This window comes from Lissotriton helveticus, chromosome 2_2, assembly GCF_964261635.1.
Source record: "Lissotriton helveticus chromosome 2_2, aLisHel1.1, whole genome shotgun sequence".
Taxonomy (NCBI): Eukaryota; Metazoa; Chordata; class Amphibia; order Caudata; family Salamandridae; genus Lissotriton; species Lissotriton helveticus.
Window position 1 is genome coordinate 402,328,687 of NC_136060.1, and position 24,431 is coordinate 402,353,117.

The following is a 24,431-nucleotide window of genomic DNA, read 5'->3' on the forward strand; positions in this document are numbered from 1 at the left end:
ACTCGGCTCTCATTTCCGGACCTTTTTCAGCCCCAGGACCCCCATTGCAAAGGCTCAATTTAAATAATTAGGTCAGGGAGTATGCAACCCTCTTCCTCGTGCCGCAACTGGCCCCTGGGGACTCCATCCCCCGGGCGGGTGGCTACAGTAGGTTTAAGGATAGGGGGAGAGAGCCTTTAAAAGACCCTGGGAACCCCATCCTCCAGGGCTGCGACTTTTCAAAAAGGGAGAGGCTCAATTGCTGTGTACCGGGGAGCCCACCCCCGGGACACAGCATTTTCCCTGCCCTCAGTGGCACGGCGGGAGCATTTTTAAAACTCCCTCAAAACGGAAGCAAACACAAGGCCTGGTCCCATTGGCTGGAGCTTTAAAAATGCTCTCGCCAGCTGGGAGCAAACTTGAGATCTGTTTCCCTGCTTGCACTGATGCGGACAGATAAAGAGATCAAGATATGGATCCCACCTGGAGGAAGCAGCATACATAGATGCTCCCCGGGGATGGGAGCAATGCTGGCTTCCACATCATGCGGGGAGCTGGCAAGGGCCATGGGCCCTGGAACTCTCCTGCGGCACCGGCATTGTTTATGGTGGGTGTCCTAGGTGGGTACCAGGGCACCCAGCTATATTAAACTCAGACCCAAGGTCAAACATAGGATTGGGAAGGAAGGTCTACACTGCCCTCCTCAAGTTAAAAACCATACAGTTCAGGGTTCTTCCTTTGAATTGCTGCTCAGTATGCAGAGGTGCCAAATCACCTACGAGCTCTGCCCGTTTGGCCCGCACCTTCAACATTAGTAGTATGCAACTGTGTTGCTGCCATTTTCCAGGCTGATGAACAGTGTGTTTTCATTACAAGTGCAAAAAAGATCGGAAAGTCTTGATGGAGCGACACCCACCGTCCACACACGCAACCTGGGTCTCATCCTCGACTCCTCCCTCTCCATGTCTAAACAGATCAACACCGTCTCCTCCTTCTGCTTCAACACCCTCTGTCAGGTCCTAGCCTTCGCGCCTGCATTGTGAACTACATTTCCCAGGGATTGCGGGCCTAGAACTACGCTTCCCATGAGCCTTTGCGGCCCTCGCGATATAGCGTTGCCGAGCGGCTTGCTCGGAGCTAGTGATTCTGTTTGTCTACGCGGGAGCGGCTGCTCTCGGTTCCTGCTCTCCATCCCAGGAGCGAGGTCGGCATTGGAGACGGCGACTTGGCGACCCTGTTTTGGTATCGTTAAGTGACACAATTTACCTTGCTTGCTGGGCATATATTTCTTATGAGCGCGGGGCGCTCACCTGCAGCCGGAAATGCAAGTCGCATTGAACTCGACTTGCACTACTGTGTGTCTGATTCAGAACGTCCTTGGATAAGGCGTGTCTGTCGTTTGTTTACTTTGACAGTTGTACTTGGTTTGACACTTCCAGTGGCGGAGTGAAGGGGAATGTCAATCTCCTCATTGCCGTCATGAATTCATGACGAGTGTTATCTTTATTTACGGATTACAATTCCCAAAGCGGGTGGCAGTGGCTTTGTGGCTACACCTCACCGTGTTTGGTTGGGTATTGACCAAAGAGGTTTTCAGTTCCATCCATGGATTTCAATGCTGTAATTGATATCGTTTTATTTTGGAAAAAGCCTCTGCATTTATTTGCTTTCTTATGTTTGCCTTCATTGATCTGCTGGACAGTAGAAACAGTGTACTGTGCAAAACTTTGGCTGTGTAATTCTCTAGAGGAAGAGTGTTGCCACTCTGGGGGTATGTGAAGAAGGAATACCTATATAGTAGAAGTGCAGGGTGTTGTATTCATTGTATGTGTTAACTGTGTCCCTTATGTTGTATAGGGATTGGAGGAAAGGGATGAAGGCCGTCGTGCGGAGAATGATTCATGATAGAAGCAGGTGATTAGTCCTTTTAGCGAGACTTTACTGAGAGTAGACATAGGAAGTGTACTAACCTGTTCTTTTGTTTTGCAGCTTCCTTTCCCTGCTGACCCCTCCTTTCCTTCCTTGGGTTTTCCCCGTTTTCGGGGTTTTTCCCTCGCCGTATCACTCGAACACCCTGTGTGGTATCAGTCAGGGTGTTTGGGAGGTCCGGAGGTGGAGCTTATTGCTACGAAACGAATCCTGCAGAGTGCTGATCCTGACACCCTCCGCATGCTCCGCAGGATCTACAAGTGGATCCCGACTGAAACAAGAAGAACGATCACCCAGGCCCTCGTCAGCAGCAGACTGGACTACGGCAATGCACTCTACGCAGAGATCCCGGCCAAACACCTGCGACGTCTGCAACGCATTCAAAACACCTCCGCCCGACTGATGCTCAACATCCCACACCGCAGCCACATCACCCCTCACCTGAGAGACCTCGACTGGCTTCCTGTCGAGAAGAGAGTCACCTTCAAGCTGCTCACCCACGCACATAAAGCCCTCCACAACACCGGACCAGCATACCTCAAAGACAGACTCAGCTTCTACACCCCCACCCGCAAGCTCCGCTCCGCTAGCCTCGCCCTCACCACGGTCCACCGCCTTATATACGAACGGCCAACGGTGGAAGATCCTTCTCCTTCCTCGCCGCCAAGACCTGGAACACCCTCCCGTCCCACCTGCGGCAGATCCAAGACCTGCACACCTTCAGAAGACTCCTCAAGACCTGGCTCTTCGAACAGTAGCAGCACCACCCCCTCAGCGCCTTGAGACCCTCGAGGGTAAGTAGTGCGCTTTACAAATTGACTGATTGATTGATTGATTGATTGATTGATTGATGAAGGTGGACATTCTGAGGGTACTGCTCCTGAGGAACTTGAAATCCTGTTAATGACCAAAAGCTGTACGCAGTATGGGGTTGGCTGCATGTGGAAGGGGTATGCGAACGCTGAGCCTACTTCCAGGCGAGGTCGCCCCCACTCACCGCTGCTCCTGCCATCTCCTGCCTCGCTCCTCTGCTGCTTGCTGCTCCTGCCTAGCTGCTGCCTGGAACGCCCCAGCCGCCGCCGATCCACCATTTTTGCCGCTGCTGCTGCCTGGAACGCCCCAGCTGCCGCAGAACCGCTGATTTTCCCGCCGCTGACTCCCAGCGGCCCGCCCCCCTCCTGCCCATTCGCCGCCCCGCTCCCGCCACCCAGCTGCTCCTCCCTCCCGGCTCCTTACTTAAGGGGACCGCGCACGAGGTGTAGGGAGCGACCGCTGAGCCTACTTCCAGGCGAGGTCGCCCCCACTCACCGCTGCTCCTGCCATCTCCTGCCTCGCTCCTCTGCTGCTTGCTGCTCCTGCCTCGCTGCTGCTTGGAACGCCCCAGCCGCCGCAGATCCGCCATTTTTACCGCCGCTGCTGCCTGGAACGCCCCTGCCGCCGCAGAACCGCTGATTTTCCCGCCGCTGACTCCGGCGGCCCCGCCCCCCTCCTGCCCATTCGCCGCCCGCTCCCGCCACCCAGCTGCTCCTCCCTCCCGGCTCCTTACTTAAGCGGACCGCGCACGAGGTGTAGGGAGCGACCACTGAGCCTACTTCCAGGCGAGGTCGCCCCCACTCACCGCTGCTGCTGCCATCTCCTGCCTCGCTCCTCTGCTGCTTGCTGCTCCTGCCTCGCTGCTGCCTGGAACGCCCCAGCCGCCGCAGATCCGCCATTTTTACCGCCGCTGCTGCCTGGAACGCCCCAGCCGCCGCAGAACCGCTGATTTGCCCGCCGCTGACTCCCGGCGGCCCCGCCCCCCTCCAGCCCATTCGCCGCCCCGCTCCCACCACCCAGCTGCTCCTCCCTCCCGGCTCCTTACTTATGCCGCCCACACGCACGCGCAGCGTTGACGCGCAGCGGGAGCGCCGATTGTGCGCCGAAGGCGCACCAAAGGCAAGCCTGTCTGCGCCCGTCCGCGCCTGGACCGCGCCCAGTGCCAGGACCCCTGGTCCCCACCGACGCAAGATGACCCGACAGACCTACAACGCCGCTGCCCTCAACGCACTCAATGCCGGCCGGGACCCCACCTGCTGCCGGGCCGCCCCGAAACACATTCACGGACCCTTCACCTGCAGAACCTGCAAGTTCACCTGCCTCCGAACCTGCACCGCGCCTGCCAAGCCAAGCACCAGCAGCAACCTCAAGTGCATCCTGCTCAACACCCGCTCCGTCCACAGACACGCAGTGGAACTCTGGAGCCTCCTCGACACAACATCCCCAGACATCGCCTTCCTCACGGAAACCTGGATGAACGGCACCTCAGCCCCCGACATCGCCATCGCCATCCCGGACGGGTACAAGATCATCAGAAGGGACCGCGTCAACCAGACCGGAGGAGTCATCGCCATCATCCACAAGAACACCATCCGCATCACGACCGACTCCAACGACACCTTCACCGCCGCCGAGCACCTCCACTTCCAGATTCACACCGACCCAAAAACGACCCTCAGAGACACCCTCGTCTACAGACCCCCGGGACCACGCACTCAATTCAGCGAAGACATCACGGACTTCATCAGCCCGCACGCCCTCCGCACCACCAACTACATCCTCCTAGGGGACCTCAACTTCCACCTGGAGAACAACAAGGACCGCAACACCGCCGCCCTGCTGGACAACCTCGCTAACCTCAAACTCAAGCAACTGGTGAACACCCCCACCCACTACGCCGGCCACACGCTTGATCCCATCTTCTCATCCAGCAAGCACATCACCTTCAGCCACTCCACCGGACTCCACTGGACCAACCACAGCTGCGTCCACTTCAGCTTCAGAAAAACCACGACCCACCACCACCCGCAACAGGTTCCTCACAGAAGCTGGAGCAAGATCACCACCGACCAGCTCACCACCTCCCTCAACCAGAACCCACCTGCCAGCACAACGGACCCCAACGAAGCAGCCCGCAACTTCACGCAGTGGCTGACCGCCTGCGCCGATGACCTCGCTCCACTGAAGAACCCTCCCAGCAGACCCAGAAGCAAGAAGGCCCCCTAGTTCACCGACGAACTCAAGGACTCCAAGAAGATCTGCCGCACCCTCGAGAAAGCCTGGCTCCTCGACCAGACCACTGACAACATGACCGCCCTCAAACACGCCACCCGCAAGCACCACCAGCTCATCCGCACCACCAAGAAGAAATCTCTGAAGGAACGACTGGACAACAATGCCCACGACAGCAAGGAACTCTTCAGCATCGTCAAGGAGTTCTCCAACCCCAGCACCGGCAACAAGGACATCACTCCTTCACAAGATCTCCGCGACTCTCTCGCCTCGTTCTTCCACCGCAAGATTGCCGACATCCACAACAGTTTTGGCGCACCATCCACGCACCCAACCGTCGAACCAACACACCCCCCGCCACCCTCCGCACCTGGACCACAGTGACCACCGAAGACACAGCCCGCACGATGAACACCATCCACTCCGGATCTCCAACCGACCCCTGCCCCCACCACATCTTCAACAAGGCCGACTCCACCATCGCACCCCAACTCCGGGACGTCAACAACACCTCCTTCAACACCGCCACCTTCCCGGAGAGCTGGAAGCATGCCGAGCTCAGCGCCCCACTGAAGAAACCTACAGCGGACCCCACCGACCTCAAAAACTTCCACCCCATCTCGCTCCTCCCTTTTCCTGCCAAGGTCATCGAGAAGATCGTCAACAGACAGATTGCCGCCTTCCTCGAGACGAACGGATCCCTTGACCCCTCGCAGTCCGGTTTCAGAGCCAACCACAGCACTGAGACCGCCCTCATCGCAGCCACCGACGACATCCGAGCCCTGCTCGACAACGGGGAAACAGCGGCACTCATCCTCCTGGACCTCTCTGCAGCATTCGACACTGTCTGCCACCGCACCCTAGTCCAACGCCTCAGCAACATCAGCGTCCAAGAGAAGGCACTGGCGTGGATCATCTCGTTCCTCGCCGGAAGAACACAGAGAGTCCGCCGCCCCCAGTTTCGATCCGAGGCCACCGAAGTCATCTGCGGCGTCCCGCAAGGATCATCACTCAGCCCCACCCTCTTCAACGTCTACATGAGACCTCTTGCTGCCATCGCACGCCAACACAACCTCAACATCATCTCCTACGCCGACGACACCCAGCTGATCCTCTCCCTCACCAGAGACCCTGACACCGCCAGAACCAGCCTGCACGAAGGGATGAAAGACGTCGCCGAGTGGATGAAGAACAGCCGCCTGAAACTGAACCCAGACAAGACGGAAGTCCTCATCCTGGGACCATTGCCCTCCGCCTGGGACGACTCCTGGTGGCCACCAGCCCTGGGCACCGCCCCCAAGCCAACAGACCACGCACGCAACTTGGGCCTCATCCTGGACTCCTCCCTCTCGATGACCAGACGAGTCAACGGCGTCTCCTCATCATGCTTTCACACCCTTCGCATGCTTCGCAAGATCTTCCGATGGATCCCGACCGAAACCAGGAAGACGGTCACCCAGGCCCTCGTCACCAGCCGACTGGACTACGGAAACACCCTCTACGCCGGAACCACAGCCAAGCTACAGAAAAGACTCCAACGCATCCAGAACGCCTCCGCCCGACTCATCCTGGACATCCCCCGACGCAGCCACATCTCCGGCCACCTGAGGGACCTGCACTGGCTCCCCGTCAACAAGAGGATCACGTTCAGGCTCCTCACCCACGCACACAAGTCTCTCCATGACCTGGGCCCTAAGTACCTCGACGACCGCCTGACCTTCTACACGCCCACCCACCAGCTACGGTCTACTAGCCTCGCCCTTGCCGCCGTACCACGCATCCGAAGAGCCACCGCCGGAGGCAGATCCTTCTCCTACCCTCCCCATTCACCTTCGGCTGACCCAGGACCACCTCGCCTTCAGGAGACAACTCAAGACCTGGCTGTTCGAGCAGTAGCGGACCCCTTCCTCCCAAGCGCCTTGAGACCCTTCCGGGTGAGTAGTGCGCTATACAAGTGTCATGATTGATTGATTGATTGATTATGCTGCAGGGTCTGGCCATAGGCAGGGCCTGTGGACCCCCCCCCCCCCCCAATGCGCACAATCAAAGGCCATGCACGGGCAGTTGACTTTACTAATGGTAATAAAATATTACTTTGCATAAAAAAACTTGAAATTCACTGAAAAAACCCAAAGTTTAAAATAACCTTATACCTGGAAGAGTTTGTGAGGGTGCCCACACCTGGACAGCCTCTCAACACAAGAGCATGCCCGGCATAGAGAGTTGCTTCCTCTCTTCCTACAATAGAAAAAAGTAAGACAATGTTAAAATCCGAACTATCACACATTACTAAAATTAAAAACAAGTTTCTTTCAAACAGTAGGGCTAACACTGTCAATAACCACAACAGCAATTATACAAGGTGAACATGCAATTCCTCCCAGAGTTCAGACCAAAGGGGGCTTTGTAATTAAGATAAATAATGTGGCAAGATTCACGCTTTCTCACTTTGAGGATCATATCCACTCTATGCCATAGAACGTGAGCTGGTTGCGATCACTAAAATGATTTTGTTCGAAGTGTCTAGCAACAGGGTAGTGCTTGTCATGATTAGTGATTGCCCGGGCATGCTAAAGTGCTCTTTTACATACTGGATGTACCATACTACCTACTTACCTTAGGCCGCACGATACTCCAGCCCATATATGACGTAACTTGTGCTGCAGGTTATGAACTGTGAGATCTTTCTCTGGGTCTTGGTGTGGGGTACCTTGTAGTCCCTCTGATTGTGGGACATAGAACAGGCTTTTCAGTTACCACAGGTAGCCCTGTCAGATTTTGTTTGTGTTTGTGTTCATTCCTGTCTATGTTGGTGTTTTTCACTACGGAGAACGTCATCCCTCAATGATCTGCTTCTACGGTATATAATGGCAGGCCTATCCCCAAATAGATTGCCAATGGTTGGGTCACAATTGAGGAGATTCCAATTTTTATAAGTACTCTGTTGAGTGTGTTGGACTCACAGTTCAATGTGGTAATCAGTCACATTCCTCCTCATTCCTCCTCATTGAGGGGTTTAGCTGTAGCACCAAACAGTACTTCATCGCAAGATTTCTTTTCACCTTTTGTTATGGCCTGTTTGAGCACCCATGAAGGGTACCCTTGTTCCTTAAATCTTTAGACCATGACCCTCTGCTCTGTCTAAAAATCCTCATCACTGCTGAAGTTATGCTTTGCACTGATGAGCTCTCCGTAGGGTATGTTCTATTTGAGTTGGGGTGGAGGACTGCTCATTGCATAAAGCAAGCTATTGCTAGCAGTGGGTTTCCTGTACAGCTTGGATTTGAGCATATCTCCAATAACCATTGCTTCTACATCAAGGAAGGTTTTCATGGTTTTACTCATGGTATTGCTAAACTCAAGGTTGAAGTCACTGGTGTTAAAGTGGACTACAAAGAGGTTGGTTTGTATCTCATCACCCTGCCATATGAGGAACAGGTCATCAATAAAGCCAACCCACATGACCACCCTCCTCATGTCTGCCTAAAACTCAGAGGCGGGGGACACATGCTCCTTTCACTAGCACATCAACAAATAGCTGGGAGCATAACAGGTACCCATTGCTGTTCTCTGTTTCTGGCTGTAAAGTGCCCCATTGAAAAGGAAGATATTGTTTTAGAGTCAGTAGTAAATCATGTCAAGGATCATGTGTGTGTGGGCATACCGCCTGATCAGCCTGGCTCTTAAAAAGTGCTTGCAGGCAGCTGTGCCATCTTGATGCTGAATGCTGCCATACAGCAATTTTACATCCAGTGTAATAACATGAAGTCCTCATCTCAATATGCCCCTTCAATCTTCTTTAAGACATCTTTTGTGTCCTCTATGTGTGAGGGGAGGGTCTCAGGAAGAAATCAATGTAGTGGGACATGTTCTCCAAGAGGCTGTTTCTTGACGAGACAAAAAGTCTTCCCGGGGGTTTAGCTAAGGACTTATGTACGTGACTGCCAATCTGGAATGGCACTTTTTTAGGAACATAAATTCCTCAGTCTCAATAAGATCTTTTCCCTTCCATGAAGATAGTAGCTCCCAAAATTTTACACAGGCTTCCTTATACCCAGATTTGCTGATTGTTGGTGTATTGCTATGGAGAAAGCAGCCTTTCCACTACCATGGTCTACCTGGCCCGGTGTCCCTCAGAGCAGCGATTGGGACATCATTTACCTTGTACTGATGGAAGTGAGGACCCCCACCCTCAGGTATCACCAGTCTATGCTCTGAGGCTATCTCCTGATAGACTATGGCATGTTCTAAATGTACCTTCCCCTAAGGCCACATGGGCCTCTCCTGTTGAGTTCCCACCAGTGGGCGTGCTCCTGGTTCAAGCTGGTTCCCCTTGCTTGTGCCCCAATTGGGAGCAATCAAAGCACTGGGATTGTAAATTGGGCACCCACCAGAACCTCTCTTTCTATCTTTGGAAGGGATATGGGAATCTTTTCCTCCCTCACTATTCTGGGACCTGCTTAGGTCACCTTTGACTTCCACCTCAATCTGCCAGGGAAACCAGAACCACTTATCTCAAGATCATTTTCGGGTTCTTCTCAGACACTTTGGTAGTAACTAGAGGTCTGCCTCCTTCGAAAACTCCCTGGGGTTAATGAGCTTGCGGTCAATAAGGTGTTTGCATACCTATGGAAAACCATGACTGAACATGTGCTCTTTGGCAACCAAATGGTACAGTCTCTCATAAGTTTTTAAGTCACTACCCTTCACCAAACCATCCAGTGTCTTACCTTACAAAAGTAGTCCAAAAAATCTACCCAAGACTGGCCTGAGAGTTTGTGCTTGTCCCTGAACCTCTGACATTATTTCTCAGGGTTTAGCCCATCTTTAGAAACGGGGATGGCTTTCATGGGGATATACTGGGTCTGGGCGTCTACCTCAAATGTAAGAAGTATTTCCCTCCCTACTGTAGGAATGTGCTTTCTTATGCTACCCCCCAGTACTCCTCTGGGATCTTGTATACCCTCAGATCTGTCTCCTATGCAGAAACCATTTACCTATTGTTAGAACTGGAGGTCTCTAGTTGGCAGAGGTAGGTACCAATGTCCAAATAGGGACCCTTGCTTCTAGTGAGGGTAAGGAGGAAACACTCCTTAGATAACCTCTGCTCACCCCCTTGGTAGCTTGGCACAAGCAGTCAGGCTTATCCAAAAGCAATGTGTAAAGTATTTGTACCAACACTCACAGTAACACAGTGAAAACACCACAAACTGACTCCACAACAGTTTAGAAAAATAGGTATTTAATCTGAACTACACAAGACCAAAACGACAAAAATCCAACATAAACAGTTTAAGAATATGGTTGCAAAAGAGTTCTTAAGGTTGCGGTAAAATAATCCACAGTTGCGTGAAAATTTCACAGATGCATCATGGTTTGCCAACAGCTTTGAAAAGCGACAAAGTTCCAAAGCAGAAGCTGGTGCAGTGGAAAACAAGCAATGCGTTGCTCCTGAGACCCTAGGGATGCGATGCCACAACCCTGCTGCAGCAGTGGGCGTGTTGCGACAAATCCGGTCTGAATGGAGAGAAAGGTGGACTGGTATGGATTCCGGTACATAGGTTCCGTAGGAAGTTTTCTCTCGCAAAGGCACGATGCAATGATCTTTGGAGTTGCGACGATCTCCGGAGCGACGAAGCACGGACCATCAGTGATCTCTCTCTCTCATAGCTCCTCGATGTGATGGCTTCTGCGAAGACACTCGCAGCGACGTGATGCGGTCCACAAGCAAGCGGTGCAGCGAGCTCACCCAGCGACGACAGGCTCTGTGATGACACTCGCAGCGATGGTAATCTTCCCGCACCGGTCTGGTGCGTCCCGCAAACGAAGGATGCAAAGGCTCTGGCAGCGGCAACAGGCGCTGCAACGATCTCGGCCTTCGTAGCGGTGGGAATTTCTTTGCACTGTCGGGGATGCGCTCCGCAAGCGAGCGATGCAACAAAACTTGCAGAAAGTCTTTAAAAGCTTAGTTTCTAGCTTCCCAACACAGGTACAACTCCCACAGGCACCATACATGGGCCACGCACTCCAGGAAGGACAGAACTCTCTCAATAGAGTTCAGGAAAGCTGAGGATGAAGTCCTTTTGTTCCTGGGACTTCATAACAGGGAGCCAGCTCTTCTCAGGCCCTTGGAGATTCCTTCAAGCAAGGGGACACAGCACAAAGCAAAGTCCTTCCCCTCTCCTTGGCAGCAAAGCAACAGCAGGTCAGTCCAGCAGAGCAACAGCAGGACAATCTTCCTTCTTCAGTTTCAGCTTTCTCCTTGGCAGAGGTTTCTTCTTGATTCCAGGATGATCTAATCTTCTGTTGTCAGGGGTCCTGTACTTATACCCCTAAAAGTCTTTGTTCTCTTTGTGCAAGTGAGCCCTGATCCCGGTATGAACCAGTTCTGGGTGTTCCTTAAGCACTTTGTTTTCCTGGCTTCTCCTTTCTTTTCAGAGTGAGGGGCAGGGTCTTCAGCTGCCCAGCAGGAGGTGGAGCCAGCATTGTGGAAGGCTGGCACAGCCCTATTCAGGCCCAGGTGCAATCGCCTCCCACCACTCAAGTTGCAAATGCAGTTATTCAGCCTAGGGCTGACTCAGCCAGCCTCCTGGGGAATCCCCAGCCCCTGTCACTCTCAAACCAGACAGTCAATTCACAAACAGGCCAAAGCACACAGAAAGGTCAGACAAAAGAACAGCAACTTTCTAAAAGTGCTGTTCTCAAACACAGGATTTAAAAACAACCTTTCCTAAAAGATGTGTTATTAAATTCTGAGTTCAGGGATACCAGACTTTTATATCCTATCTTGTTCCTATGGGAAGATATGCTGGTAGCCACTGTAGCCAGCACCCCCCATGATAGCCTATGGAGCAAGATAGCCTTGCAGCAGTGAAAAAACGAAAATGGTTGTAATTCACTACCAGAGCATGTCACCTGCACAAGTACATGCTCTACCTTTCACATACACTGCACCCTGCCCTTCCATAGGGGTGATCAATGTGCACAGAAAGGGAAGGGATTAGGCCTGGTCAGTGGGGAGACTGACCAGGAGGACATGGAAGTTCACAGACTGCACACAGGCACTGCGGTGGCAGGCCTGAGACACCATTTTAGGGTTACTCATGTGGGTGGCACAATCAGTGCTGCAGGCCCACTAGTAGCATTTGAATCACCAGCCCTGGCACACTCAGTGCACTTTACTAGGGACTTCTTGGTAACACAAATATGCCAATCAGGGATTACCAATTACAATAACAATTTACACAGAGACCATATGCACTTTAGCACTGATCAGCAGTGGTAAAGTGTGCAGAGTCCTATTGCCAACAGTCACAGGTCAGGAAAAATAAGGGAGGAAGAAGCAAAAAAGTTTGGGGATAACCCTGCAAAAATGGCCAGTTCCAACACCTGTGCCATCTTCCACCATGTAATTGGGAACCAGGCCTTGAGGTATGTGGACCCTCAGTTCTCCAGTGCACACTGGGTAACAATGCCACCACTTCTGCTGGATTTTTAGGCTTGTTTTAGCTTTAAGTCTATGCTCTTCAGACTCAGTTTATGAGCCAACAACAGTTTATTTTCCTCAAGAGCTAGTTGTTATAGATTATACAATCTTAGTGATCTAGAGGCATAATTTGATTGGGCAGAGGATATTCGTGTTAATATTAAAGGTATGCTTGGGCTTGTAGTGTAGAGTCAAATATGTTATCTACACTTGTACTGCAATAGACCCATTTTGTCAGTGCAGGCACTAAGTGGGGCCAACGACATCGAAGAGGTACAAGGTCAGGTAGCAGAAGAGACGATGGACAATGAAGCACGGAGGCCAGCAGGAGGCGGGGTTCCAGAGCAATGCACGACACTTGAAAACAGAAGTGGCCAACTAGGAGGAGAGTAAGAAGGACCAGGGAAGCCACACTGGCAGAGAAGAACAAATATGACTCATACTGAGGAGGAACTCTAAAGTGGAGAGTAGAGGACTATGGCAGGAGGGATGTCGGTTGGACGCATCACCCAGCTCTCCAGTGCACACTGGGGTAACAATGCCAACACTTCTGCTGGATTCTGAGGCTTGTTTTAGCTTTAAGTCTAGTTTCTTCAGACTCAGTTCATGAGCCAACAACAGTTTATTTTCCTCCAGAGCTATTTGTTTCTCCTGTATGGCTACGGTTCTCTCCACTTCTGCCCTCACTGCTTGTGTAGGCAATTAAAGCAGGTCCAGTTGCAGCTAGTACTCTCTTTCAGCTCTCCTGTCCCCCATATCCGTAGGGGGCAGTGGTTGGAAACTCACACTTCTTCGGGGGCTGGGGCCGGTACGTGACCTTTCTCCTGTTGGTCTCCCGCTCTCTTCTGGTTCTGGGTGGGACCAAAGGAAAAATAAGTGACTCTCTCTCCATCTCTGGAGCTGTTGCAAAGTAGTCCCCCTCAGCCTCTATTTCCTCCTTCTCCTCGTCCAGTACATCCTCCCCCCATCGCCCTTCTGTGCTGCAGCTTGCATTCTGCAGACCTCCTCCTAGACTTTAAGGGCTATCTGGTAATCAAACTTTGGAGTGCCCTGAAGTGGTCTCAGTCCCCTCTGTGATGCGAGCCCTGCTCAAGAAACAGCCACAATCCCTGGCAGGGTGAGCCACAAAAAATCACTAAATTGAACTGTGCTTAACCCTAGGTGGCTTGGCATAAAAAGTCATCAGTCAGGCTTAACTTATAGGCAAGTATTTATGGAGTGCACAAACAGTAATAACATTGAAATACAATGAACTATAAATCCCAAATCATTTTTACACCAAACAACAAAAATCCAATAATTTTTTGCAAAAACTAGCGCCTAAAAGATCCAAGCACCAACTATGGACATCCAGTGGCACAAGACCGGGTCCAAAAATCGAAATATATGGCCAACCACGATAAGGAGCAGGTCAGATACAAGTAGTGAATTGGGCCTAGTCAGCACTAACGTTCAGAACTTAGAAGAATTTTTAAGAAAAATGTTCTGAGAAGGCAATGTTCAGCAGGGGAAGGCTGCAGAGTCAGCGGAAGGAGCGCTGTCATTAGGAGGCTGCTGGGCAAAGTCGTACTGAAGATTTCTATGTTCGGACTTAGTCACTTTTTTGGAAGTTGAAAATCACCAGACAGGTACAGGGGGTAAGATACCCCTCCGGCGAAGGACTGAGTTCTGAAATGATTTGCTTCTGGGGAGAAGAACTTATCCGGAGACGCCATGAAGTCAGGCCTATTGGCGATGCACCTCGGGGGATCAACGAGTAGGTTGGTGTCTCTCTTCCCTCGGTTCTCAGAGCAGTTTTTAACCAAAAATGTTTATAAGTACCAAGTTTTGGATTTTGGCTATCAGGGCACACTTAGCACCACAACCAAGGGTCTAAGACCAGTGGTAAACCATTTGGGGGTTTAGAACTCACTCAGGCAGGTTCTGGTTTAAGATGGTGGGGGCCTTTTTTGTCCTTATGTCTCTGAACAGGAGGGCAGCCTATTAGCCCATAGAGTCCTGGGTTCAGGTGAAGATTCAGGACTCAAACAGCAGGGCTGGCCTGACCTGGCCTCTGGGGGTTCAGGGCAACCTACATGCAGCAAAACAGTCCATCCAGGTACAGCAAAGCTGTCTTGTAGACTACACAGCAGCAGCCAGTCCTCTGAGAGTCCTCCCGAAGGTCCAGAAAGTGAATTGAAGTGTGAGTCTTAGGGCCCTATGTTTATACCTGGTACCATCTATGATGTTAGGAAACGTTTGTAGAGATTTCTCTTGAAGTGCGTTAAATCTCCTGACTCCCCTGTCCTGACTCCAAGGTGGCTGCAGAGACAATGTGGTGGTGACAAAGTTTTTGTATGAAGGCAGAGCACAGCATATTCAGTTGCCAGTGGGTTGCTGTGGCCTGCTCTGTCCCCCATCCAGCTAGCAGGAGGTCCAGTCAGGCATATCTAATCCCTGTATTGTGTGAATGTCTGGTAGGAATTCAAAAAGTCCAACTGTCAGTTATAACCAGTCATGTGACCCAGGGGAGGCTGCAGTCACCAAATAGCTAAAGGCAAGAAAATGACAAAATTCTAACATTGAACCAAAGTTCCAACAAGGGATTCATTTGGATACACAGTGATAATATTCATAACATTATTCGGTGATGTGCAATAGTAACATCTCAATTCAATTGGTTGTACTGTATACAAAGAACACAGAGTTTTAAAAGCATAATTAATGAATCACAAAGGCAGGTGTATATGATTATTTCAAAATTGTATTGAAAGTCAAATGAATGAAAATTGAAGGGGTTCAACCTAAATGAAAACACTGTACATTGACAATGTGTTGTCTCCAGCGCAACTGAAGACAGAATTTTCTGTGACATCTGACAATGTACTCAAAGTCCACTTGCTTGGTGCAACAAAATAATGTCCATCTTAGCACTGAGACAAAGGCCCACATGCATCATTGTTACATTTTGCACTTCCTAATTTGCGAAAAATAAGGAATCGCAAATTAAGAAGTGCAAAATGCTATGCATCATTATTTTCGGTATTCATTTGGGATTCGGTAAAAATCGCAATTTTTACCGAATCCCAAATGAATACCGATTTCTTAAGTAAATTTTCGAATTCCCATTGATTCCTATGGGCCAAAAGGCCCATAGGAGTCAATGCAAATTGCGAGTGGCACTTAGAAAATTTCATGGGTGCATGGGGGGGTCCAAAGGACCCCCCCTGCACCCCTGAAATGTATTTTTCGCATCATGTTTCACACACACATGTCCTAAAGACATGTGTGTGTTAAACATGAATGTTGAAAAAAATACTTTTTCACCATTTTAAACACTTTTTCCAAATTTACCGAGTGGTTCAACCACTCGGTAAATTTGGCACCCTATTTGCGAATTTCCACTTGTCAAAGTAATGATGCATTGCTTTTAAGAAGTCGCACATCTGCGACTTCTTAAAAGCACCCGCAATTTTAGAACTCGCAAAAATATTACGAATTCTAAAATTGCTTCATGCATCCCAAAAAGCACTTTTGCATTCGCAAACGGCCGATTTTAAGGAATCGCACCGTTTGCGACTACAAAAATGCTTGATGCATGTGGGCCAAAGACTTGTAGTGAGATAAATAGTCCAGATGGAAGATGGACTGTGCATCGACAGTTCGGTTTCATGAGGTAGTAATGCAAGAGAAAATCTTCAGGACTAAGATGTGTATGTATTGAAGGAAAAAGGACCCCATTTATGAACAACATAAAGGAAAGTCTTCTCTACAGTAGGAGAGGGGAGAGTCTCAAACTGTTGTTTAATTGGTGTCAGTATGTAGTGAGATTGCTATGGCCTGGTAGAAAGAGTATGTAACAGTGCTGGGGTCAGCAGTAATCACTAAGCTGTGGACATGAATATTAACCCATTCCATGCTCATGACGAGCTGAGCTCGTCATGCAGCACAGTGCTCCTGACGAGCTGAGCTCGTCATGACCACACCCATTTTTATTGCTGTCCAGCACAGCAGGGGAATCTCTCTAGCAGCGATGCGGTTAAATGCACATTTACACAAGGAATGTGTGTGCTGAGGTATCGATCTTTTTTTGGATATGTCGGTGCGCGAAAAAACATGAAAGCTGGTGTAAGTCAGGAGTGTTGACTCAAGACTAGATTAGAATGTGGCAGCCAGGGGCTAGATCCATTGCGCTGCCTCGTATTATTTTAGTGTGAGTCTGTCCTGGTGTATTGTCGTGCAGGGAGTCAACTCCAGGCTAGGTTAAAGAACAAAAAGACGGGCGTGGCTTCGACACGATGCAAAATGGCGGACCCTGCTTGAGCTCCGCTTGTTGGCGGGACTCATAACTTCTTAAGAGCCGTCTTCCCGCTACCTTCGTCTCTCGGAACATCGGGCATTTGCGTCGGAAGATGCCGTGAGTGCCTGGTTTCTGTCCTCAGCGTTCCTTCGCCCTGGATCTTGGGCTGGAAGCTCCGTTCCTTTCTCCTCATTACGACGCGGGCCACCGCCATTTTGGGCCGTCGCGCTCGCGTTTCGCCAGCCGGTAATTTTTTCATTTGTTGTTGATCCGTTGAGGCCCTTTTCACCGGCAGCTTGTTTTCTGTCATTTTTAATCAAGCTGTTTCTGCCTTCAAGAGAATATTACTTTTCTTTCTGGTTTCCGGCGTGGGAAATGGACTTATGTCTACATACAGCCTTGTATCTCCTTTCCTAACTCTATGTTATATTCTATGACTGCATGTCATTCAATTTCCTCAACTATATGGTTCACAGTGGTTTTTTCTACTCCTCAATTTACTTGCAGTTGATGCTATTTGATGTCATTGGATGCTATTTTGAATGTGCGCATACTTATACTGGGAATTGTCCTTCATTGCGACCCCTTCAAGGAATTTTCCTCTCAACAATCTCCCACTGCTATTCAAATTGAAGTCTTTGAATGTCTACTGTTTTTGGACCACCTGATTTTGTGCAACGATTTGGGCTGCACTGTTTCCAGTTTTACTTCAGATAGCCTTACTTTTTGACGTCTGTTCCTCTATTGGGGATGTGGGCGGCCACCATTATTGGCCGCTGAGCTCACGTGTCCATATTTTATTTCTTCTTTGATAACTTTATTTCGGTCAACTCAGACTATAAAAGTGCACATAAAATCAGAACATATCACTGAGGGTTAAAACAATAAATTACATGTACAGTAAAACTAGCAGATAAAATTAGGATAAACCAAATAGTTATCAAACGATACAGTAAGATAAATGAGTGCTAGATTATAAAAACTTCACCGTCTGCGCCACATGCCCAACAAGAATCGTGATACAGCAAAGACGATGGGGGTGTGTGTGTCGTATCGAAGAACCCTACAGGCTTGGGCACACTGGGTAAAACCTAAGTTACTACATAGTGGAATCAGCCAGCATTTCCTTATCGTCTGGTAGGCAGGGCAAAAAAACAGAACATGGAAAATATCTTCTTGTTTATAATTACAAGCCGAGCAAGCAATGTTCTCGCCATTAGCCCATTTACCAGTAAATACCCTAAGCGGGAGGCTGCCAATCCTAAGCTGTATATAGAGTTTCCTTGCAAGAGATGGGTAAATTAAATCCAAGAAATTCTCCATACTCGGTTCAGCTTTCACTTGAAGGAACTCCACCGTCAGTCTTCCCAGAGTAGTGCACCTCTGGAGAGATATTAGGTTATAATTCCTGATATAACGCAATAGCTCGACTTTCGTTATCCTTGGGCAGCTATCTGCAGGGTTCTCCCACAGCACTGGTAAACCAATTTGTCCACAAAGTGCCCTAGTATGTGCAAGCCACGGAATATTCTTAGCTTTTAAAATGGCCCACACCTCAATGAACTCCTTGTTATAGGATATTAGTTCAGGCACGGACCAGAGCCTCTTCCAATACATCAAAGGCCGTGCAGCCGCTGCCTCCTCTATTAGTTCTAACCCCAAGTCCATAGGCAACGGAGTTAGTGGTGTACTAGCTGGTAAACCCAATATGTTCCTCATAAAACCATGTTCTACCCTCGCAAGATTAATTAAACGTTTGTGGCCCCAAAGATCTGCACCGTACATAAAAGCCGCTCTGGCCTGAAGTTTATAAATTTCAACGACCGGTGCAGCAGGCTTAAATACCAAAGTTTTGTGGACTTTGCTGATTCCCCCCACTACCTAGGACAACCTGAGGGACACCTTTGCTATCTGAGACCCCCAGTCAAGATTTTCCGTTAGGGTAATGCCCAAGTAGTCGAAGGCCTTTACTCTTTCCAGGCGTATACCATTTAACAGAGGGTTCGGGCGAGTTTTCCTCGGAGATAAAAAATCATGAACTTGGTCTTATCCAAGTTAATCTCTAGGCCACGCAGTTTACAAAAGGCTGCAATGCCATCCAAGATACGCTGAATGTCCGTTGATGTTTTAGATAACAACAGAGTGTCATCTGCAAACATCAAAGCGGGCACTCGCCCGGTCGCCAGCCCGGGGGCATCATTGTCTTTTACTCTCAGCAGATGGTCAACTAGCCCATTTATATAAAGGCAGAATAACGTTGAAGCCAGGACACACCCCTGGCGTACCCCTTTCTTCACAGGGAAGCGATCCGACAATTCCCCATGCCGTCCACACCTAACTTGAGCATAATTATTCGTATGAAGCCTAATCAAGATGTCCAACAAATCAGCAGGAAGACCCATACCTAGCAATACACCCCACAATTTTTCTCTAAGCACTAAATCAAAAGCGGCCCGCAGGTCCACGATTATAAGGTAGAGGCAGCCACCCTACACACACACTGTTTTCCAGAATAGTACCTGGAGCCTAAAAATTTGATCTATTGTGGAAATGCCCATCCTGAACCCAGCTTGGAATATAGTCAGGATCCCATTTTCCTCTATCCACCCCTGGATTCTGTCTAAAATAATCCTGCCCATCAGCTTTTGTGTAGTGTCTATCAGGCTGATGGGCCTATAATTGGACGGGGTTAGTGGACAGCCTTTTTTGTGAATTGGGACAATCTCTGCTCCTAGCCAGGTGTCTGTCGGGACACTCCCCTTGAGTATTGCATTAAACAAGATATCCAAATATGGTGCCCAAATTTTAGGTTGTGCTTGAAATAGGTCACCAGGAAGCTTATCCAAGCGTGGGGCCTTATTGGGTAGAAGTTTGGTTATTGCTGTCTCAACCTCCATGAGTAAGATGTCTTCAGTCCCACCCAAACGGTGCTCACAAAGGGATATTTTATTTCTACAACAGGCTGTCGATTTGCTATATTTCTGCTTGACTACTTCTTTGATATCATCAGCTGAGATCACCTCTTTCATCAGTGTTTTTCCTGAGGAACAAATTCAACGCACATTCTGAGATATCTTATTCTCTTTACTACAATGGCTAGCGACTCACATTCTGCTAGGTCCTTTATTACGGGCACGAAATATTGGGCCACTCTAATAATATCAAGAGAGTGGAGAAACCTATGTGTAACTATGAATTCAGACCTATATTTGATACCGCAAGTTAAAAAAGTAAAACAGAATACCTTCTAAAGAAAGAAAACCCTATATTTCATCCTCCCATCCCTGGATACCAACAGAAACTACAAGCCATCCTCTCAGTTGTAATCTGCATTCTTGACTATACCAACAGTTTATACCTTGGTGCAGCATTCATAATACACAAAATACTCATCAAAAATACTGCTGAAATATTTCCTCTCTGCCTCCACCCAAGAGAGCACATGACCCCAGTCTTGCACTCCACTTGCTACCTATAGGTGGAAGGTCAATCTTCAAGGCACTTTGCATTGTTCGCAGAGCCTCCAAGGAAAAGGGCAGCTACAACTATAAGTTAAATTCAAGCAATACAAACAAATCAGGACACTGTTCTCTAGACTTGGACCACTTACATACCACCTTACCATAAGAAATCTGTAGTAGGCACTGCTTTCTCAGTACAAGCCGCCAAGCTCGTGAGCTCACTACCAGTCAGCATTCAAAGCATCCAAGAGTATATACACTTCCAAAGACAGTTAAAAACATGACTGCTTCCAAGAGAACTACACCACCACACATCCCAGCAAGAGAACGTGGAAAGACAGTTGCACCCTTAATTTCAATCTTTACCTTACAATCCACAGATTGGAAACAACCCAACCAGCAAAAGACTTTTGAGAAGCAGGTACATTAAGCAGTGCTGATCTGTGCTTTTCCAGGTATTTCACACTTATGTAACTTCATACATAATCATTGTGGCTCACACTACTACCGTAACACCTGTGGTAAGCACCAACCGTAACATATACCTCTTACTTATTTAATTAAGGTATATGTTCTACCCGGGTTATCCATCACCAGTACTGTACAGCTAATAAACCAATGACCACTACATGAACAGGCATGGAATAATGGAATAAATCTGTCACACACTGTAGGCCAATTAGAGGATTTTAATGTAGTCCATGGCTGCAGGTCTCAAATATTGATACTCTCTGGCTGCTTCTTTACACCTCACAATGGCTTCCAGATATGAGAAGGAAGTACAATGCACATCCCCAGCAGATCTACCCACGTCTCCCTCCCTCCAACAATGCCAGTTCTAGCTCGGAACTATACACTAGGGGCACATTGACTAAGATTTTGCCTCAGGGTTGCGTAACTTTCGTAGAGCATCTCCAACTCAAATCATTTTTGGTATTAACTAAGCCATTGAAAGATACCTTGCATGGCTTTGCATACTTTAGTGAGCAGAAAGTGCATATCGCCGCCTTGTATTGGGAAGACATTCCATGGAGCTAGCATGGACGTTCTCAAGCATCCACCCATGGATTTTTGCATTCGCAGACTTACTTATTTGCTTTGGCTCAGGGCAGCTTAATTTATCTCCAGCGCAGGGAGAAATGCAGGGGTGAACTGTATTATTTTAAATATGGCACATAACTGCATTTCTAAAGTGATGGCACTAACCCAGGCTCCGCCACTTGCTTTTAAATATGCCTCACACTTCAGAATTATAAAACAAAATGTACTTCTTTTGTACTTTCATAACAGTTCATACATGTTAAAATATTTGTACAGTTCAAATACTGTTTAAAAAAATAAATTAGGATCACATTCAGATCCTACAGTATTTCTTTTCGCACTCTGTAACTAAGGCCACTAGAATTATGCGATTCTACTACCACTGTGTTTTCCGCCTAAACATGAATTTGCCATATTTGCCGCAAAATTTATTATCTTCTGTATAATCTGTAGATGTTAACAAAACAAATGTTCTCACTCGCCCAAACAGTGTAAAAATTACTAAAAATACTACAACATATTCTGCTCTGCCGTGGAAGGTCCTTTGCGAAGGTTGGATGGTCATGTTTCAGCTACTTACAGCTGTATTTGGATGTGGACCAGGTAATAATGAAATGAACCCTTTTCCCAGATAGTGCTAACGTGTAATAATGAAGTGAAGTATTACAAAATTTGCCACATTAGGCTGCATAATTTGTGCTCTTGAAACAAATTTGCCACTTCATTTAGACCTCCCCTGATGTCCAATTCCAGTGTTCCTGTTTGTACCACATAGAGATTGTCATAAAGTTCACTTTTCAAAACCCTCTTGCTTTCCAGTTAAAGGAAGAAAAGTAAACAACATCCAAATAAGAGGAAGAGGAGTGGCACAGCAGCCAGGGCGGCTGACTCCAGAAAAGTGGGGCTCAAGGTTCGATCCCCGGCGCCGGTGCCAGGTTATCCCTGCACCATGTGACTCTGGGCAATAGCTCCCTGAATCTCCCCAACGGCCACGAGCCACTTGACACCCTTAAGGGTAATTGTGCACGCTTTACGAATACTGGTATAATAAATAGCCATGTGTCAAAAGACATAGCCTGACATTTAACCTGACTTGAAACTCGCAGCAAATGTAACAAGAAATAAACTATGATTTAACCACTTGGCTGCTAAGGCACATGATGCTCTTCCATTGACTTTCCATTGAAATCAATGGAAACTCCATGACGAGTTACCCTTGTCATTAGCACTGAAGGGGTTAAATTCGCCTTCTGATCTCCTGCATCTCCATGCTGTGTCAGGTGCCTTGGGGGTGAGAGGGCAAAGATTATTATGAGCTGGCCCAGCCCTCAAATGCCCCTCCTGTGGCTACGGCCCTGCTTTTAGTTACAATGCACCCTGCCCTATAGGCTACCTAGTGGCTACCCTAGGGTTGATCTATATACAATAAAAGGGGAATTTAAGTATTGGGAAGAGAGTTATATTTCCAAGTCGAACTGGCAGTTTAAAACTGCGTTCAGGCTGCATTGGCAGACCTGGGACATGTTTTAAAGGGCAACTTAAAATGTCTTGCAGACCCACTAGTAGCATTTAATTTATGGGCATTTAATATATGTTATACAACTCTTCCAGGGACGTATAAGTAAACCAAATATGTCAATCAAGTGTAAGCCAATCTTACCATGTTTAAAGGAGCGAGCACAAACACTTTAGCGTTGATTAGGAGTGGTGAAGTGCAGAGAGTCCTAAGGCCAACAAAAATGTATTCAGTAGAAAATGGACCAGCTCGACTAGCTATCCACAGTTGACGCTTTGTTCTTCTTGGCACTATTTTCACTCAAATCTTTCAAATTGAATATCTCTGGGTCTACTAATTTCTGGTCATTTTGGTCTTCTTTTATTAATTAATTAAAGTTCTATTTTTCAAACTTGGTGTGGAATCTTTTCTGTGTGGTGTATAGTGTGGCCATTCATAGCTGCCAGGTGTCCCCATGGTAAATATCTCACTGTAAGTCAGTCTGACATTTAAACAGACATCACATTGTATTCTTGAACTTGCAATGTTACTGTTAACATTGCAACTATGGGCTAAAAATTCAAGCAGTACAGTGCTGTTGGGTAAAAAGCCAGGATTAACTGCAGGTATCTCACATAGTAATGCAACACTGTCCAGCTATGAATTTTGTTGGTATGTGAAACGTCTTGTGTCATGTGTTCACTTGTATCCAATGCACATGGTCACAGACCTCTTTTCACAGGTATCTGTCACCACACCTTGCACTGAATGTTTAAAGACTGGGGTGTTTGGCAGGTGACCTGCTATCAATTAGTGACAGATATATCAAAGAGTTTACCCATTCTGTGTCTGTGGGTAAATGTGACAGTAAATATTAGCCAAGAGCCAGCCATTTTACCATAATGTGAAAGAATTTTACACTGCCAAAGCTCAAATTGAATTTTAATTCCCTAAGAGTATCGACAGAGTGTAAAACAACTGGATCACACCTCATATATTGTTAATTCTACACGGTAAATCCAAGCACATAACACTTGAGGAAAAAGGTAGAAGAAACTTTTAGTGACATCCCTAAAAAACAATACTCAAAGCAGAACATGCTTAGACCAGCCGTTCTTGCTGCTACATTGTATAGCAAAGTTACATAGTGTTGTCTCTTTCAAAAAGAAATAAATATGATTCATTCTCTCTCACTTTTCTTTCTTTGAATATCATTTTAGTTTGTGGTTGTAGAGGTGTGTATCAGTGTTTATATGCTTACACTGATAAGGGCAGTTTTCTTTTTGGTGTGATTTCATCAATTATTATAGCTTTAAACCTACATCAGGTTAGCCTATGTATGAGGAAGGTGAGCAATGTACATATTTATTTGCCATGGTGAGCTACAAGATAGACAAAACTTAATATTAGCAATTAATCATCTAACTAACAAGACTACTACCCATGATCAAGAAACAATCCTGTCTTTATTTTCAGCTCACTACCAATCAATGTTCAAAATGATTATCTCCTGCTTTTTTTTCGTGACTTCCTCTTGATATAGAGTTTTTATAAAACTTTAACTTCTAAACCCATCCCTCTCCTCACACAATCTATGAATCATTCACTCTCAGATGGAGATATTCTATCCTCCGCCTGCAATGGTGTCATTGTAAGTTTTACTATTAAATTCTGATTATAAAACTTTGGCCATAGTCATTACTAATGAATTACTAC